This window comes from Onychomys torridus, chromosome 2 (genome assembly GCF_903995425.1).
Source record: "Onychomys torridus chromosome 2, mOncTor1.1, whole genome shotgun sequence".
Classification (NCBI taxonomy): Eukaryota; Metazoa; Chordata; class Mammalia; order Rodentia; family Cricetidae; genus Onychomys; species Onychomys torridus.
In genome coordinates this window covers 55,052,111-55,071,069 of record NC_050444.1, presented here as the reverse complement: position 1 = coordinate 55,071,069, position 18,959 = coordinate 55,052,111, and the positions used below count along the sequence as shown (strand labels likewise).

General features: G+C 43.7%; 1 pseudogene; it reads left to right on the top strand.

The window, feature by feature from the left end:
* The first annotated feature begins 8,078 nt into the window (after positions 1-8,078).
* Positions 8,079-8,667, top strand: LOC118577319 (annotated as a pseudogene).
* The last annotated feature ends 10,292 nt before the right edge of the window (positions 8,668-18,959 follow it).

Sequence of the window (18,959 nt, the reverse complement as noted above, 5' to 3'; positions counted from 1 at the left end):
TTGAGAACTTTCAGACTGTGCTGGCAAACTAGTCAGGATTCCCAGAACTCCACAGCTGAAAAGGCAACCTGAATCTCAGGCAGCCTGGGTTGTCCTTGTCTTTCCTATACGGTCAGTTGTTCTTGAACTCTGGATCTTTCTGTCTTCAGAGGGGGTAGAATCTTTAAGAGACAGGGCCTAGGCCCGGTGTTGGGGTTCATAGCTATCATTCCAGTATTCTGGGAGACTGAGGCAAGAAGATTATACATTTGAGGCCAGCCTGGGCTACCTGGCGAGACTACATTGAAGAACCAAGAAACCAAATGAGAAGGAGGAGTAGCTAGGGGAGGGAAAGATGGGGAGAAGGCCAACAAGGAGGCGGTAGGAACTACTGTAAGATAATTAGATCACAAGGAGGAGGTCCCACGTTGATGAGATTAATGTAGCTCTCAAAAGACCTTGTTTGCTTCTAAGAGTGGAAACTCTTATTAAAAGAACAAAGGTCATGCCACATCCAACCCCTCTACCCAGTCAGATCCTACATACCTTTCTCCAGGGTTTCCCATTGAGTCTGCCTGACCCTCCCCTCTAGAAACCTCCCAGTCTGCCAGATCTAGCCAGGGTCCCACATCCAGTGCCCTGACCCTGGCTGGCCAACTCTGCTAGAGTCACAACCAACCTCTTCCATCAGGACACGTCCTGTCAGTCCCCAAATCCACAGGCCCCTCCCATACCAAATCCAACCTCTCTAACCAGCCAGATCCACACCCACACTCCAGGCCTGGACCAGGATGTACATCCTGCACCCTAGCCCTCTGTCCACCTGACTTCATTCCACCTAAGCTATTTCTAACTTTTAGGCCCAATCCATTTACACAACCTGCTCTCTCCATATCAGACTTAGAACTAACAAAATAAATCTACATACCCAGATGTCATTGTGTAAACTATATGAATTATCAGTCCACTACCTTCTACCAGTCCTGTAGAAATGTTTGTCAATGAGAATTGCCTGGATGAACCCCAGGACATAGAATTTAAAAGAACAATCATAAACTTCATCAAATAACTTAAGGAGTTCAAAGAATACACAAAAAAGAGCTTAATAATAATAAGAAGAAAGAACTTAAGGAGAATAAATGACTGAGTGATTGATTCCTAAGAAAACGTAAACATGAGGCTGATGGAAATGATGAAGACACTTCAGGACTTGAAAATGGAATTCAATAAGGAAAGAGAAATGCTGACCCTTGAGGACTCAAGCTGAAATGAAGATGGAGTTGAAAAACACAGTAGCCCAAATGGAAAACTCAAAGGAAGTCTTATATAAGTAGAATGGATGAGGTAGAAGACAGAATATCAGGACCCAAGGATAAAGTAGGGGATTTAGACCAAATAAACAAGGAATGTGAAAAGCATTTTAAAACACAGGAAAGGAACATGCAAGAAATATGGGACACCATGAAAAGACCAAACCTTTGAATTATAGACATAGATAAGGGAGCAGAATCCCAAGTCAATGGTATAGACCAGATCTCCAACAAAATCACAGAAGAAAACTTCCCCAAACTAAGGAAAAAACACACCCATATGGATATAAGAAGCATGTGGAATTCCAAATAGATAAGACCAGAAAAGAAAATCCCCACAGCATCTCATAGTGAAAACACTAAACATACATAATAAAGAAAGTATATCTAGAGCTTCAAGAGAAGAAACACAAGTCACATATAAAGGAAAATCCATCAGAATAATAACTGATTTCTCAATGAAAACTTTGAAAACCATAAGTGCCTGGGGCAATGCATTCAAAGTCCCAAAAGACCATGATGGCCAACCTAGACTAATATTCCCAGCAAAACTATTCACCATAGTTAAAGGAGGAAAAAAAAATTCCATGGTATAGAGAACCTTAAAAAATTACATCCAGAGATCTACATGAACAACCTGGACGACAGTGGGAGTAATGAAGGGCAAGATTTGAGGGAAAGAAAGCTTAGGGGAGCAGGAGATCCCAGCTGGATCAAGAACAGAAAGGGAGAATGAGGAATAACAGACCATGATAAATGATGACCACATGAGAACAGGAATAGGCAGAGTGCTCGAGAGGTCCCAGAAATCCACAATGATACATCCTCTGTAGACTGCTGGCAATGGTCGAGAGAAAGCCTGATCTGACCTAGTCTGGTGATCAGATGACCAAACACCCTAACGGTCGTGCTGGAACTCTCATCCAATAACTGATGGAAGTGGATGCAGAGATCCTCAGCCAGGCCCCAGGTGGAGTTCCAGGAGTCCAATTGTTGAGAAAGAGGAGGGACTGTAAGAGAGTGAATTGTTGAGACCAAGATTGGAAAAGCACAGGGACAAATAGCCAAATGAATGGAAGCACATGAATTATGAACCAAAGGCTGTGGAGCCCCCAGCTGGAGCAGGCCCTCTGGATAAATGAGACAATTGAATGGCTTGGACTGTTTGGGAGGCACTCAGGCAGTGGGACCCAGACCTGTCCTTGGTGCATGAGCTGGCTGTTTGGAACCTTGGGCTTACACAGGGACACTTTGCTCAGCCTGGAAGGAGGGGACTGGACCTGCCTGTACTGAATCCACCAGGTTTAAATGAATCCCCAGGGGAGTCTTGGCCCTGGAGGAGACAGGAGTGGAGTGGAGGGGTTGGGAGGAGGATGGGGGTGGGGGCAGGAGGGGAGAGGACAGGGGAACCCATGGCTGATGTGTAAAATTAGAACACAAATATAATAAATTTTAAAAAAGGAAAAAAATTAATAAAACAAAAAAATTACATCCAAAAAGAAAAAAACAAACAAACAAGAAAGAAAAAACAGAAAGCAGTGTTTTGGGCTGAAGAGAAGGATGAGCACAACCAAGAGACTATGGAAAGAAACATAAGCCATGATAACTGACACACAAAATATCACTGCAAACACAAAGAACACCAAAGCCAACAACACAGTGACCACAATTGACACACACATTTCAATAATAACTTTAATATCAATGCCCTCCATTCTCTGACTGCACAGACCAAGAAACAGTATCTGTCTGTTATCTACAAGAAACACATCTTAGCTTTCAAGATAGAAACTGCCTTAAAGGATGGACAAATATGCTCCAATCAAATGGGACCAGGAAGCAAACAGGCATTGTTACCCCAATATCTGACAAAATATACTTCAAATTAAAACTAATTAGAATAGATTAAGAGAACATTCCCTTCATCCTCATCAAGGAAACAGTTGACCAAAAAGACATTACTATCCTGAACATATATGTACCAAACCCAGACACACCTAATTTCATGAAAAAATGAAACTACTGGATTTAAAGAAACAGATTAAAACAAGTCTATTCATAGTAGATGATTTCAATACCCCACTTTTTCCAATAGACAGGTATCTGGACAAAAAAATAAACAGAAACATCAGAATTAAATGGTATCATACATCACATGGACCTAATCCATCCAAACACCAAAGAATACACATTCTACTAGACAGCACACAAAAGCTTCTCTAAAATAGACTACATCCAGGGACACAAAACAAATCTCACAAATTCAAAAGATTTAAATAACTTAATATTTCCTATCTGACAACAGTGCAATAAAACTTAAAATCAACAGCAAACAAATCTTTAGTAAATATACAAACTCATGGAGATTAAACAACTCATTACTGAAAGATGAATGGGTTGAAAAAGAAATAAAAAGTTTTCTGGAGCTAAGTGAAACAGAAAACACAACACAACAAAATCTCTGGGACACACTGAAAGCAGCTGTATGAGGGAAATTTATAGCTCTAAGTGCCTACATTAAAAATCAGAAAGAGCACAAGTGAGTGAGTTAATGATGCCACTAAAAAATTTGAAAAAACAAGAGCAAACCAAATCCAAGCCCAGTCAACAGCAAGAAATAACAGAAATCAGCGCAGAAGTCAATGAAATAGAAACAAAGAAAACAATACAAAAAATTAAGGAATCTAAGAGCTGGTTCTTTGAGAAGATAAATAAGATCCACAGGCCCTTGACCCAACTAATCATGAGAAAGAAAAAGAGGATTCAGATTAACAAGATCAGAAATGAACAGGGAATCATTACAACAGACACCAATGAAATGAGGGAATGCCTTAAAAACCTGTATTCCTTTAAGTTAGAAACCCTAGAAGAAATGGATGAATTTTTAGATTCAGTCAAATCACTAAAATTAAACCAAGAGAAGCCAACAATCTAAACAGATCCTGTCTTAATAACTTTTCTATTACTGTGATTGAAGGAACTTATAAAAGGAGGCATTTAATTTGGGGCTCAGGGTTCCAGAGGGTTAGAATACGTGACCAATATAGTGAAGAGCAGGGCAGCAGAGCTGCAGGCAGGTGGGCACGGCCACTGAAGCAATAGCTAAGAGCTTACATCTGATCCATAAGTCTAAGGCAGGGGGTGGGGAGGGAGGCAGGGGGTGGGGAGGGAGAGGGAGAGAGGGGAGGGGAGGGGGAGAGATAGGGAGAGGGGGAGGGGGAAAGAGAGGAGGAGGGGAGGGAGAGGGAGAGGGGGAGGGGAGGGAGAGGGAGAGAGAGAGAGAACTAGCTAGGAATGATGTGGACTTTTGAAATCTCAAAGCCCACCCCACTGACATACCCTCTCCAACAAGGCCAGATATACTACTACTTCCCAAACAGTTCAGCCACCTGGGGACCATGAAATCTAACACATGAGCCTATGGGGGACATGCTCATTCACACCACCACTGACACATAACAAATGAGGAGACTGAGATAGTAATTTAAAAGCCTTCCAGAAAGCAAACATTAAACAAAAACAAAATAAACTCAAGTTCAGGGCCAGATGGATTCACAGCAGAATTCTACAAGACATTCAAAAAACAGAAACAGGAAGAATACTCCCAAGCTTCTTCTAAAAAGTCAGTATCACTTTAACATCCAATCCAGATAAAGACATAACAAGAAAAGAAAACTACAGGCCAGTATTCCCAATGAACATAGCCCAAAAGTGCTCAATAAAATACTTGAGAATTGAATACACACCAAAAAGAGTATCCACCATGACCAAGTTGGGCTTACCCATGAAATGCAGGGATGATTCAATATACACAAATTAATGAATGTAATAAACCACATAAATGTACTTAAAGGCAAAAATCACATGGTCATTTCAATAGATGCAGAAAAAGCCTTTGACAAAATCCAACATTTCTCCAGAGAATTTAAGACTAGAGGAAACATACCTCAACATAAGAAAAGCTGTATACGAGAAGGCTGCGGCCAACATCATTGTAAATGGAGAAGAGCTTGAAGCAATCCTGCTGAAGTCAGGACAGCCAAGGCTGTATCCTGTTCTCACTTCTTTTCAATATTGTACTTGAAGTACTAGCTGGAACAATAAGTCAAGAGAAAGGATTTAAAGGGATTCAAATACAGAAAGAAATCAACTGTTCGTATTTGTAGATGGCATGCTATTAGACATTAGAGATCCCAAAAATTCTACCAGAAAACTTCTACAAATGATAAACTCAGTAATGTGGCAGGATACAGAATCAACTCCAACAGATCAACATCTTTTCTACACACCAACAAAAAACATACAGAGGAGATCATGGATACACTCCCATTCACACCATCCTCAAAGAAAATAGAATATCTAGGAATAAACCAAACAGGGAAGTAAAGGGCCACTTCCATGACAACTTTAAACCTCTAAAGGAAGAGATAGAAAATGGAAAGGCATCCCATGCTCCTGGGTTGGTAGAATTAATATTGTGAGAATGACCATTTTACCAAAAGCTATACAGATTCAGTCCAATTCCAACCAAAATCCCCATCTCATTCTTCACAAAACCAGAAGGAAAAAAAAATCCCAAAATTCGTATGGACTCACAAAAGACCACTGATAGCCAAAACTGCCTGAGCAAAAAGAACACTGCTGGGAGGGGGGGTATCATTCCAGATCTTTTTTTTTTTTTAAGATTTATTTCCTTATTTATCTTATGTATATGAGTGCTCTATCTGAAAATACAGCCTGCATGCCAGAAGAGGGCATCAGATCCCATTACAGATGGCCGTGAGCCACTGCATGATTGCTGGGAACGGAACTTAGGACCTCTGGAAGAACGGTCATTGCTCTTAACTACTGAACCATCTCATCTTTCCAGCTCTACCATTCCAGATCTTAAGATATATTACAGAGCCATGGTAATAGAAACAGTATGGTACTGGCACAAAAACAGACACGTAGACCAATGAAACAAAACTGAAGACCTAAACATGAGCACACACGAATTCAGCCATTTAATATTTGACAAAGATGCCAAAAATATGCTGAAGAAAAGAAAGTTTCTTCAACAAATATTACTGTGAAACTGGGTGTCCACATGCAGAAGAATGAAATTAGACCCATGTCTATCACCTTGCACAAAAACTGACTGCAAATAGATCAAAGACCTAGACCTGAAACCTGAGTAACACCAAAACTTCTAGAAGAAAACACAGGCAGTACCTTACGGGAAAGGTTTGTTTTGTTTTCAAGACAGGGTTTCTTTGTGTAGCCTTGGCTATCCTGAAACCCGCTCTGTAGACCAGGCTGGCCTCAAACTCATAGAGATCCACCTGTCTCTGCCTCCCTAGTGCTGAGATTAAGGGCATGCACCACCACCACCACCCACCTTGGAAAGGACTTTCTGAATAGGACTCCATTTGCCCAAGAATTAAGGCCAACAATTTTACCATGAAACTAAAAGGCTTCTGCACAGCTAAAGAAACAATTAACCGGGTGGAATGTAAGGCCACAGGATGGGAGAGAATCTTTGTCAGCTATACATTTGACAGAGGATTAATATCCAAAAAATAAGAACTCAAAACACAAAGAGTCAAAAACAAACAAGCAAACAAATGACCCATTCAAAAAAAATGGTCCTGGGGCCTGAACAGAGAGCTCTCAAAAGAGGGGGAAAATGGATAAGGAATATCTAAAACATTATTCATCATCTCTAGCAATTAGGGAAATTTAGATTAAAGCAACTTCGATGCTTCAGCTCACTCGAGCCAGATGGTAAGGACCAACACAACCACTGATAACAAATGCTGGAGGGGATGGGGGGAGAAGAGAATCCACGTTCATTGTTGGTGGGATCGCACACTGGTGCAGCCACTGTGGAAATCAGTGTGGAGAATCCTCCCAAAGCTAAAAATAATTCTACTGTATGATCTAGCTATATCATTCTTTGGCATATGCCCAAAGTACTTGGCATCCACTCCACAGACATTTACTCAGTCATGTTCATTGCTGCTCTATTTTTAGAAGCCAGGAAATGGAAACAGCCCAAACGCCCTTCAGTGACAAACAATGTAGTACGTATATAGTATAAAATACTATTTAGCTGCAAAGAATCACGACCTTTGCAATTAAATGGCTAGAACTAGAACGATCATATTGAGTGAGGTAACCCCGACCCAGAAAGACAAACATCAAATATTCTCTTTCGTCTAAGGCTTCTAGCTCAACATCTTCAGATGTGAGTACATACCCTGTAGTAACAGAAGAAACCAGTAAAACAAACAAGGACTGTTATTGGGGAGCAGGCAATAAGGAGGGGAATAGCAGAGCACAAGTGATCTGACTGAGCAAAAGGGAGAAACGGAGGGTGTCTAATTAGGAAGGGGGTGGAGATAAATACAGGAGAGGGTAAAATGACAGCCAGGATGTCTGGAAGAGTCATGAAAAATTAGACCATTAACTATCTAGAAAACCCACCATACACTTAAGTCTATAATATAAATATATAGTTCAAATGAAAAGTGCCCGTCTGGGCTGACAGTGCTCTTCCCTCCAAGAGCTGACGACCATTGTAGTGGCTGGTTTCATGTGTCAACTTGATACAAGCTGGAGTCATCAGAGAGGAAGGAGCCTCAGCTGAAGAAATGCCTCCTTGGGATCCAGCTACAAGGCATTTTCTCATTTAGTGTGCAATGAGGTTGGGGGAGGGCCCAGCCCATGGTGGGTGGTGCCATCCCTGCGCTGGTGGTCCTGAGTTCTATAAGAAAGCAAGCTGACCTTTTGCTGGACAGGGCCACCATGGTGTTCAGGTGCTTCGTGGAGGCTGGCCAGGTGACCTACATCTCCTTTGGGCCTCATGCTGGAAAGCTGTTGGTGATTGTAGATGTTATTGATCAGAACAGGGCTTTAGTAAATGGACCTTGCACTTGGGTGAGGAGGCAGGCCATGCCTTTCAAGTGCATCCAGTTCACCGACTTCACCCTCAAGTTCCCACACAGTGCCCGCCAGAAGTATGTCTGAAAAGCTCAGAAGGCAGTTATCGGTACAAAAGGGCAGCCACAAGATGGGCCAAGAAGATTGATGGCAGAGAAAGGAAAGCCAAGAGGACAGGTTTTGATCATTCCAAAGTCATGAAGGCAAAGAAAACGAGAAACAGAATAATCAAGACTGAAGTGAAGAAACTTCAAAGAGCTGCTATCTTGAAAGCTTCTCCCCAAAAAGGCGCCGGTTGCTAAAGCCACCATTGCTGCAGCAGCAGTAGCTGCTGTTAAGATAAAGTCCGGCTAAGAAGGGGACAGGACCAGGCAAGAAGGCGGCGGCCCAGAAGGGTCAGAAGCCCCCAGCCCAGAAAGCACCTGCTTCAAAGGCAGCTGGCAAGAAAGCATGAGGCTGTACAAAGGAATAAAGGCTCTTTTTGGCATGTTGGCAAAAAAGAAAAGAAAAGAAAGGCTGAGCAAGCCATGGGAAGCAAGCCAGTAAGCAGCACCCCTCCATGCCTCTGCATCAGTCCCTGCCTCCAGGATCCTGCCCCTGTTTGAGTGATGAACAACATTGCTTAAGTGTAAGTCAAATAAACCCTTTCCTCCCCAACTTGCTTTTTGGTCATGGTGTTTCAGCACAGCAATAGAAACCCTAAGACAACCATCTCACAAAAACCCCAACACCAGGTATGAGAAGCCCTCTTTTGAGTTGTTGGTCAGAGTTGTCCAAGAGACTCCCCAAACATCCTAGGCTATGGCTACTGCCTTTGGTTGACACTAGAGGTGGAAGGCTGAGGTCCCCATTGCTAAAGACACCATATACTAGAGCCCTGAACCAGAACTGATTTCAAAGCCTCCTCCCTGATGACCAGAAGGCACCATGAAGCTTCCAAAGGAGGGCAGCAACCAACAGTCCTACCCAACTATGATGTCTCTGAACCACAACAGTAACCAGCCAAAGGTACAGTAGTGGCACACACACCTTGGCAGCTACCAACTGTTCTCTACTTGGGCTTAAAACCAGCTCAACAAGAAGGAATTCACGGCTGGCACTGGAAACCCAGCCAACCACCCAGGGCTAGTGAAGTCATGGATATTGTAGGAGAATCTAGTTCTGCTACTGTATTAAATACATTCTAAATATTTGTCCTTTGACCCACAGGTAAGTGTAGTCCTAACCCTTCATTCAGGAAGCTTCTCTTTGCAACAGACAGAGACCATGCCAGGAAATTACAACCAATCAAATTATAGAGCTGTGGGGCCCAGTCCTAACTCAGACATCTAGGAAACACTCCTGTCCCTAAAACTCAGGGATTATTTTGGAAGAGGAAGTAGAAAGTTTGTAGGAACCAGAGAATCAGGGAGCTTTCTGTGAGATCGTGGATGGCAAAGCCAGGAAGCCTCGACCCTACACAAAACACTACAGGCATCCAAGGAATGCTATATATCTATACATAGTCTTGTGGTCATTTTTTGAAACCTCAAGAAAAAGGTTTGACAGAATTTCTTGGGCTTGGCTTCCTCATCTCATTAGGACAGCAAGCAGCTTTTTAAAGTACAGTCCAAGGTTTCTTATGATAACATCTAGACAGAAGCAAATTAGGATTTGTTTGATATTACATGGCTCAGATTTGCAAAGCAAAGTGAAAGGGGTTCCTATGGTAAAGAACAGTCTTTGATGAACTTAGGGAAATAGCCAGCTTGAATCCCCATTCACCAGCACTGTTGACAACCATTCAGCGTACGGAGGAAATAGAGGCCGAGGATGTGACATTTTCAGATGACAGTGTGAGCTCAGTGTGATGAGCAACCTGCAGTGTCTTGCTAATTTCAAGGATGAAGGACAAGGGGAGATGTTCTGGGGCTGAGTACATAAAAATGTCCAGGACGACGAGGCATGGATTGAGGCATCTGGGCATGAAGGGGTTTCGGGTGCTGGATTGGAAGATGTTTTTCTCAGCCTTGAGAGATGAGCCAGTAGCAACATAGCATGAACAGGAGGCCCCGGGTTTGGTACCGAGGATACACATAAAGCCCAGGCGCGGGAGTGGGTACATAACCTTGGCACTGGGGGATGGTTTAGTCAAGTGGATTTCTAGAACTCTCGAGCCCCAGTCTAGCCAACTGGTAAGCTCCAGGTTCAATGGGAGACCCAGTTTCGAAAACTAAGGTGAAGATGGACAGAGGAAAGCACTGGGTCCTACCATCTGGCCTCCACAGGCACCTGCACACACCCTGCACACATACCTTGTCATACAGGACCACCAGCTAAATGAAACTGACACCACCTTAGAAATTCTGCTGGGTGGGCAAAACATCATCAGAGCTAGGCAGCTGACTGCTTCTCTTTCCTCACAGGAGGAGGTGTGGGCGGGTAAGAGGTCACTTACCTGAGTATCCAGCCACCCCTCCTAATCAGCTGAATGCAACTCTGCCCTAACTGTGCATGCCTTGGGGTCTTGGGGAGGATGAAGGATATAGGTAGGAAGGACTAGAGGACGTGGCTCCACCTACGTAGTTATGGAAAAGCCATCATCCCCTCTGGGTAAGGGTTGTCCAGTACAACCTTTCTGGGCTGAGAAGAGCATCCACCCCCTGTAAGTAACCGCTCATATATGCTCCATAAGGAAGCCAAATAAACTCTTTAGTTCTCCAGAGTAAATTTTGGTGGAATCATTCTTTGGTTTGTCAATGGGACCTTAGGAAGAGGGGCAGACATTCTCCCTCAGGGAAGGAATTTCAACAACACACAAGCATTGTACATACATATATATCCTCACAATCAGTCAGTCACTCAATCAGTGGGAAATGTATTTGAAAGGTCTGGAACTTCCTCCGGGGGCATATCCTGAGCATAACCAAAGACAGCAAACACAAACAGCCTCAACTCGTATTTCCTCCCCCTTTTAGTAGCCCAGGGCTGGCTCCAAGGTCAGAGTTGGCCCATAGAAAGAACAGGCTGGTAGCAGCTACAGAGGAATTGCAGTTAAGGCCTCTTCCTCCACAGGAGGCTCCCTCCCAGAAGTGTGAGGAGAGAGGCTTGTTCGAGCCCTTTCTGCTTTGAGCCCCAGCTGATTTCTGCAATCACAGGAGCTCAGAAAGCTATCCTATTTTTGGTGTTTTGAGTAACCTCCATACTGAGTCATATGGTCTGCTAAATCACTCTGGATGTGTTCCAGAAAGAATCCAAGTCGTCATATGCTAGAGATGTCTGCACACCCACATGGACTGTGGCACTAGCCACAGTAGTCACATGACTCCAAGCAGTTCAAATGGAATCAGCTAAACTCCCAGCACTGGATGACTAGCTGAACTGGCACACATCTACACCTAACCACACACACACACACACACACACACACACACACACACACACACACACTACTCTGCTATAAAGAGGAATGAAACCATGTTGTTTTCAGGAAAGTGGATGGCACTGGAGACCACCATGTTGGGAAAATGAGACAGACTCAGAAAGACAATGTCACACGACGCAGAATCTAGATTTTAAAAGAAGACATGAGAGTATGAAGGGGATTGGGAAGAGGAAGAGAGCCAGGGGATGAGGCAAGAGGCATAGGAAAGGGTAATCGAGCAAGAATATGATCAAAGAATGTTATGCACATGTAGAAAACGTCAAAACGAAACTCATTATTTTATACAATTTATATGTGCTAATAGAAAGACTGAAACTGAGCTTTGTCTTCTTACCATATCCCATCTGTTTCCTACATGTCCCTATGTCCTGCAAGGCGCTGTTATGGGGGCAGAAGACCACACTGTACTTCGAGTGCTACATTCCAGGTTTCAATTTTCATTCTTATTATGACTTTATTAATAGGGGTGAATAGATGTATTAAGTTAGTTTGTTTATAAAATGAATGTTGTGTGCATTTATGAGAGAGGGAGAGAGGGGAAGGAAGGGAGGGAGAAAAGAGACAGAAAAACATGCTCGTCTGGTTGCTTCCCTGTTGGCGTTTTTATTTTGTTTTGGGGTGTGCGCATGCGCACTTATTATGGTCAAATAACAGATGTTTTATGCATCCTGAGAACAATTACGTCGTGACTGGGCGGTCCATTCGACCCTGGTCCTCCTTCTTCGGAAGTTGAGTGCTTTCGCTTTTCTTCCTGTGAGGCATGTCTTATGTCTTCCTTTTCCATCAGGAGCCAAAGGACTTTGTCAAATGTGATCTCTGGTGAGAATTAATCAAAGATTACAAACAGAAACAAGCCGTGGGAGCAGCCATATATCCCCCTCAGCCCCGAGAAAGATAGAGAAGAAAGATAGTACCAAAGAGTTCTACTTATTCAATCACCTATGGCTTGCTGTTTTGAATGACTTGAATCTGGCCTCACCCCCACCCCTGAAATTCAGTTTTATAAAATATGGAGCATTTCTAGGACTGCCACAGTCTTTTGGGGTAAGTTTGACCTGTTTTGAAGCGCTGTACTGTTATTTCTTTCCTTGGAGATAAATCCCTCTGTGGTGGTTTGCAGGAGAATGGCCCCCATAGGCTCAGATGTTTGAATGCTTGGTTCCCAGTTGGTGGAACTATTTGGGAAGAGTTGGGAGGTGTAGCCTTGTTAGAGGAGGTGGGCTTAGAGGATTCGAAAGCCCACACCATTCCAGTTTGTACTCATCGAACTATCTCTATCTGTCTTACTGCACGCCTGTGGGTAGGATGTAAGGTTCTCAGCCACTGCTCCAGTGCCACACCTGCCAGCTCCTCACCACGATGGTCATGGACTAACCCTCTGAAACTGCGAATTAAATGCTTGCTTTTACCACAGCTGTCTTGGCCATGGTGTCTCAATACAGCAGTGACCAAGACACCCTCCAAATTATCGAATCGCCTAGCTCCTGAGATAAACAATAAGTATTTTTAAAGTCCCAGCCGATGAAACAGAACCATATGAACAAGTCACAGGAATGATGTGAACAGAACTACATCTTCAACAGGTGAGCCATGAGGAGAATACAGCCTCAGGTAAAAAGGAGCCACAGTTTTAACACAGCCCACTGCGGGCTGAAGGTCCTTATCAATTCTGGGGAAACTGAAAGGAGACCATCAGCCTGGGAGCTACTACATCTGCTAAGATAATCTTATTTGCAACATCTAGAGACTTAACTCAAGAGACTTACTTAAAATGACCTTGCACAGAAAAGTGTTTTCTTATAAAACAAGAATTCTAGGCTATGAGACGGTTTGATTTCTGGATCAGTGGTGCAATAATTATCTGGGTTTCTTCCATCCATCCTTCATGTCTCTTTTCTCCTTTGGCCATTTTACTCATGGTTGTAATATAGATGTGAACAGCAACAAATTTCCTCATTCATATTTTGTAGAGAGCTGTGTGCCGCACCCTAGAGATGGTGCTGGCTTCCGCCTTCCACCTTCTCGATGGTGAGCGCTCTCGGTGGTAAACAATTCCATATTCGGCTTGGCTTTAGGATCTGGCTTGCTTCCGTATTCCTGGACCTGTCTGCGATGCCCACGTGGCGGTTTAGGGTTGGCTACCCAGAGGCTATTAGGGCTAAGGGAGGGCTCCCCCCAGGGTCAGAAGATTTTTCAAGGTTCCTGAGTAAACTGCAGAAAGAAGAGCTTGGTGTTGCGTCTTCCTTGCTGGTTGAGGCGGTCTCGACAATATTTAGTAGAAATGACCCCGGTGTATTGAAGATGGTCCCTTCCTTGTCCTAACCAATTAGTTTTCCCTGGATGAACGAGAATTTCTCCTGGACCCAGAGCAGCACACATGTGAAACCAATTCTGTTCTGATCGGGATGGAGGCAATCAGGGTGAAACAGTCACTAATGGCCCCATTTCAGACATAAAGCCTTGTCTGTGGCTGAGTGTGTAACATGCTCTGGCCACTCCTTCCAAAACCCCTCCTGAATCCTGAGGTCACTAAGCCACAATCTGGTTTTGGAAGTAGAGCTGAATTTGTAGTGGCCATGAGCCAGATGCTCTTTCCACCACGAGATGCTAAAATTATGGCTACCATCGTATGGTAGAGAGGGAAGGGTTAAGGAAGGGGAGGAAGACAAGCTCGCTTTTCCTAAAGCAGCTTCTCAGTCACAGAGGACTCCCTGTGGCAAAGCTCAGCCCTGTCTCCCTCTGCTGGAATCACAGTAAAATCACATAAGCACCCTCAATGACTCAGGCCTGCCTTTAAAGTGTACCCATGGGCTCCGTGGGTTCAAGTGTAACTTCACCCAAAGTCTCCAGCTTCTTGGTAATGGAACCTGAGGCATTTATCTGTGGGGAGCACTGTGTGGAAGAGAAGTGTGATGAAGATCTACGAAACAAGCTGTCTAAGGACGAGATACGGAGAGACTTCTTCCCTTGTGCTCCGGAACAGTCAGTGGGCTGGTTCTGAACAATCATAGCTGGCAGCTGAGTAGTTCTTGGCATTTACTTAACAGTTTCACATCCTGGACTCAGAACAGGCGCAGGAGGCCCCAGCATGCAAAGCTGTATGGCCAGACCACACAGTTCAAGACTCCATGCCCACAGGAAATGGTATCTGTAAGGTCATGTGGCCTCTGCCCCCTAAAAGCTTGAAATTGCTCTGGGATCTCCCCCCCCAAAAAAAAGCTCTCCTGGCCTTCCCACCCTCTGCCTCAGCCTCCCCACTGAGGCCATCTCTCTAGTTATATCATTTTCACTAAGTAAGTAAATAATGAGAAAATCGGTTCTCACTTCATGCTTTGCTTCCTTATGTGCAGTGAGCACAGAGGCCGGAAGAGGGCGCTGACTTATTCTCCTACCGAAGGCCCTCCTTCCCACTAAAGCTGTCATGGTTGCTGATCACATACAAAAAGTACCATTTACCATCTAAGGTTCTCTTTCCCACCCTGAAGCCTGACCATGGTCTCAAGGCCACTTTTCATGAAGTGAATTTTCTGAAGGGAATGGCTCATGCATCAGCTTTCCTTTCCTTTCCTGGCCTACGCTGCTCTTTTCTTTGTCTTAAAGAAAGACCAGAGGCCTGCTGGTCTTCCTCCATGGGAGACTGCAGCATGGTCACTGCCCTAGCCACCGGGGCTTTATCAGCCCCAGAGATGGGATTTCAGACTAGAGATGTCAATGTTTGTGTGAGAAGACACCACGCCTGTGCATTTTGTCATGAGTCGGAAGTCCTGAGACAGCTGAGCAGCAGTTGCTCAAGGGAAAACGGTGTGATTTCATCACAGACACCACCCACCACATACCAGTTACATGCTCTTAGGCTGATGTGATTTTCTGCGTGTTGTTTCCCTTGGGGAGGCTCTGCTTGGTGCTGTATGGGAAAGGTCTATTAACAGTTTCCTCTGTTATAAAATGGAGAAGTAACAATCACCAGGAATAGCTGTGTCCCCACATGTGAACTGCACCTCAAACCATGCCTGTTTTCTTTATTTGATTGCAACTGATATTTACCAACTGTTAAAAATTTTGGGGGGAGGTACTGTTTTTTGCTTTATGCTAACCAATTCTCTTGCTGTCGTTGGCTCAACCCTGTATCTATCCCGAGCAGGTTCAGGTTGTGCATGTGTTGCAGAGGGCAAGAGGTCCTTGTATACACAGAAAAGGGCTAGGGAGACCAGGAAAAGTTAAACATGTAGGCTTGTCTCTTCAAAGGGAGGACATGTTTACCTGTCTGCCTGGGATGCTAGGAAAGCATGTGGTTTACAACCTGGTGACCCTTTGCTGTCTGTAGGGCCAGGCTTCCCCCGAATCCTCCAGAATATTATGTTTGTTCATCCCAGACTTTCCCCACCTAGATCTTGAGCGTTGCTCTAGCCCATAAACACACCCTTATGAGAGATGTTACTTGTCCTTCACAAGCCTAAGCGACTTCTATGTTGTCTTAGGGCCAGGCCAACCCTGACTCCCATGGGCATTGTGTTACCTCAGTCCTTCCCCCTAGACCTTGATCTTGAGCATTCCTGGGTGTCTTTATGAAACAAGCCATATGTACCTTGTAAAGAACTTCAATGGTAACATGTCTTAAGCTTTGTTGTACACACAGGACTGAGGTAACTGTCATCAGAAAACTTTTTTTCCAAATTTGTGCTGGGCTTAAACATGGCTAAAATAAACTGTCTGAGCCAGGCATGTCGGTTCATGCCTTTAATCATAGCACTTGGGAGGCAGAGGCAGGCAGATGTCTTTGAGTTAGAGGACAGCCTGGTCTACAGAGTGAGTTCTAGGACAGCCAGGACTGTTTCACAGAGAAATCCTGTCTCAAAAAAATAACAACAACAACAACACAAAAAACCCACAAAAAATCTGAGGTCAGACTCTAGAAGTTTGAACCAGCACTAGATAAGTCATGCTCAACTGAATTTCATTCTTTTGGTTTTTTGTTTTTCTTGTTTTTTTTTTTTTTTTAGACAGGGTTTCTCTGTATAGCACTGGCTGTCCTGGACTTGCTCTGTAGTCCAGGCTGACCTCAAACTCACAGAGATCTGCCTACCTCTGCCCCTGAGTGCTGGGATTAAAGGTGTGTGCCACCACTGCCTGGCCTGAGTTTCAGTCTTTATGAATTGTATCAATGCTAACCACTACCCTCTCCCCGCCCCACACAATGTGTCACATCCCAGTCTTGAAGGGTATCTTTCTTCTGTGGCCCTGTTTCTGTGCCAACATGTACAAGTAACACACACCTGCCACTTTCTTAGAAAGTTAAATGCATGCCTGACTTAAATATGACCTCATAAGCACAATCAACCAAACAAAAATAGACAAAATGAGCTTCATCAAAATGAAAATGTGTTTCAGTAGCCATCATAATAAAGTTAGAGAACCAGTTGTCTGGGGAAAGTGTTTGCAATGCATACACCTGACACAGAATTTGTGTATAGAATATATAAGCAACCCCTGAAACTCAGTGATAAAGAGGCAACTAAACCTTAAAATAGGTAAGCAATTTGATAGATAATTTGCAAAAAAAAAAAAAAAAAAAAAAAAAACAAAAAAAAAAAAAAAAAAAAAAAAACCATGAGACACCAATGAGATATGCAAAAATTCAGCACCGTTGTCAACAGGGAAATGCAAAACCAGGCCGCAGAGAGACCACTCCATACCTACTCTGCAGACTGCTCTAACAAAGGAAACAATGAAAAGTATTGGTGAGGATTTGGAAATATTAAAAACCTCATGTACCACTGCTAGGAATAAAAGTGATGGCTGCACTTTGGAAACAGTTTAACGGTTCCTCAAAGAGTCAAATACAGAGTTACCCTATGTCAGCAATTCTACTCTTAAGATATTGGACCAGGAGAAATTTTTTTTTTAAAGTCTATGTAAAAACTTCTGCATGTTTGTTCATAGTAACATGATTAATAATAGCCAAAAGTTGAAGGAAACCAAATGCCAATCAATGATGGATGAATAAATAGAACAGAACATATCCACGTAATGACTGTTATTCAGCAGTCAAAAGGGAACAAAACACAGATCCATGCTGGAAAATGGGTTAATGCTGAAAGCATTAGCTAAAAAGAGGCTGGAGAGACAGTGGGTTATAACTTAGTTGTAAAACACTTGTCTGGCATGCACTCCGCCCTGGGTTCAGTCCCCAGTACTGGAAGAAAGGTAGGGACAGAGGCAAAAATGATGGAGGGAGACAAAAAGATTATACAAAAAGAAAGAAATCTGTCACTCCAGACCACCCATGTCCAAGCTTCATGTATGTAACGTGTTCCTTACAGGGCAGCAGAAAGTCAGCTTTGAAGAGGAGGGACGGGAAAGCCAAAGGCAAAAGCACAAGGAGTGTCTTTTGAGGGTAAGGAAATGTTCAAAATGTGGTGGTTGTGATGGTTGCATGAATCAGAGTCTAAAAGCAACTGGTTTACACATTTCAGCAAAGTGTATGCTAGTGGACCACAGGTCAATGCAACTATTTCAAAACTGCACTCTGACCTAGCACCCAGCAATCACTCTTCCCTGTAAACACAGGAGACATAACTGTCAGGGACCAAGATGTCAGGAACCAAACATGAACCATGGAAAGTACTAGCTAGGCCAGAGAACAAGTTATAAGACCACTGCCCTTCCCCAGAGCAGTAACACCTGTTTACTAACCAGAGGCTCCCAAAGATAAAAAGACATTCCACAGTCAGGTGCCATGACAACCAAACGTAAAGAGCATTCCATGGTCAGGTAGCCTAGCAACAGAATAAATGGCCCCTGACCAGTGACCTTAGCCAACAACTTGCAGTTGCACGACCTGCACGTCTCCCACGTTCTGCACCCCTTCCATGTCCCTTCCCCTTCCCTCCTTCTTGCTCCCTCCCCTCCTATGCTATATAAGCCTTGCAGAGGAAAATAAAATCTGCAGCTTGATCAGAATCATGTCTTGCTGTCATCCCTTGTGTCCCCTGTTCCTTTCATTTGCTCCCACAGGTGGGTTGCCCCCCCCCCACCCCCGTTGAAACCCTGCTGGCCAGGACAAATAACACCTCACACAGAGTCTTGTGCACAAATGTTTCTATATGCACTTATGGTTAATTTGTCTTGTTGCAGTTTAGCAGAAGCAGCTAGGTTTATCCATCAACAGGAGAAACCACCATTTATTCACACAGTGGAATACTGTTTGGCAAAATAAAATCAAGGCTGTAATGTTTACATACAGGGACAGGAATTAGCTTCAGGTCTGTCGTGCTGAGTGGATAAAACCAGGCATGAAAGAGTGCATGCCTCCTGATTTTGTG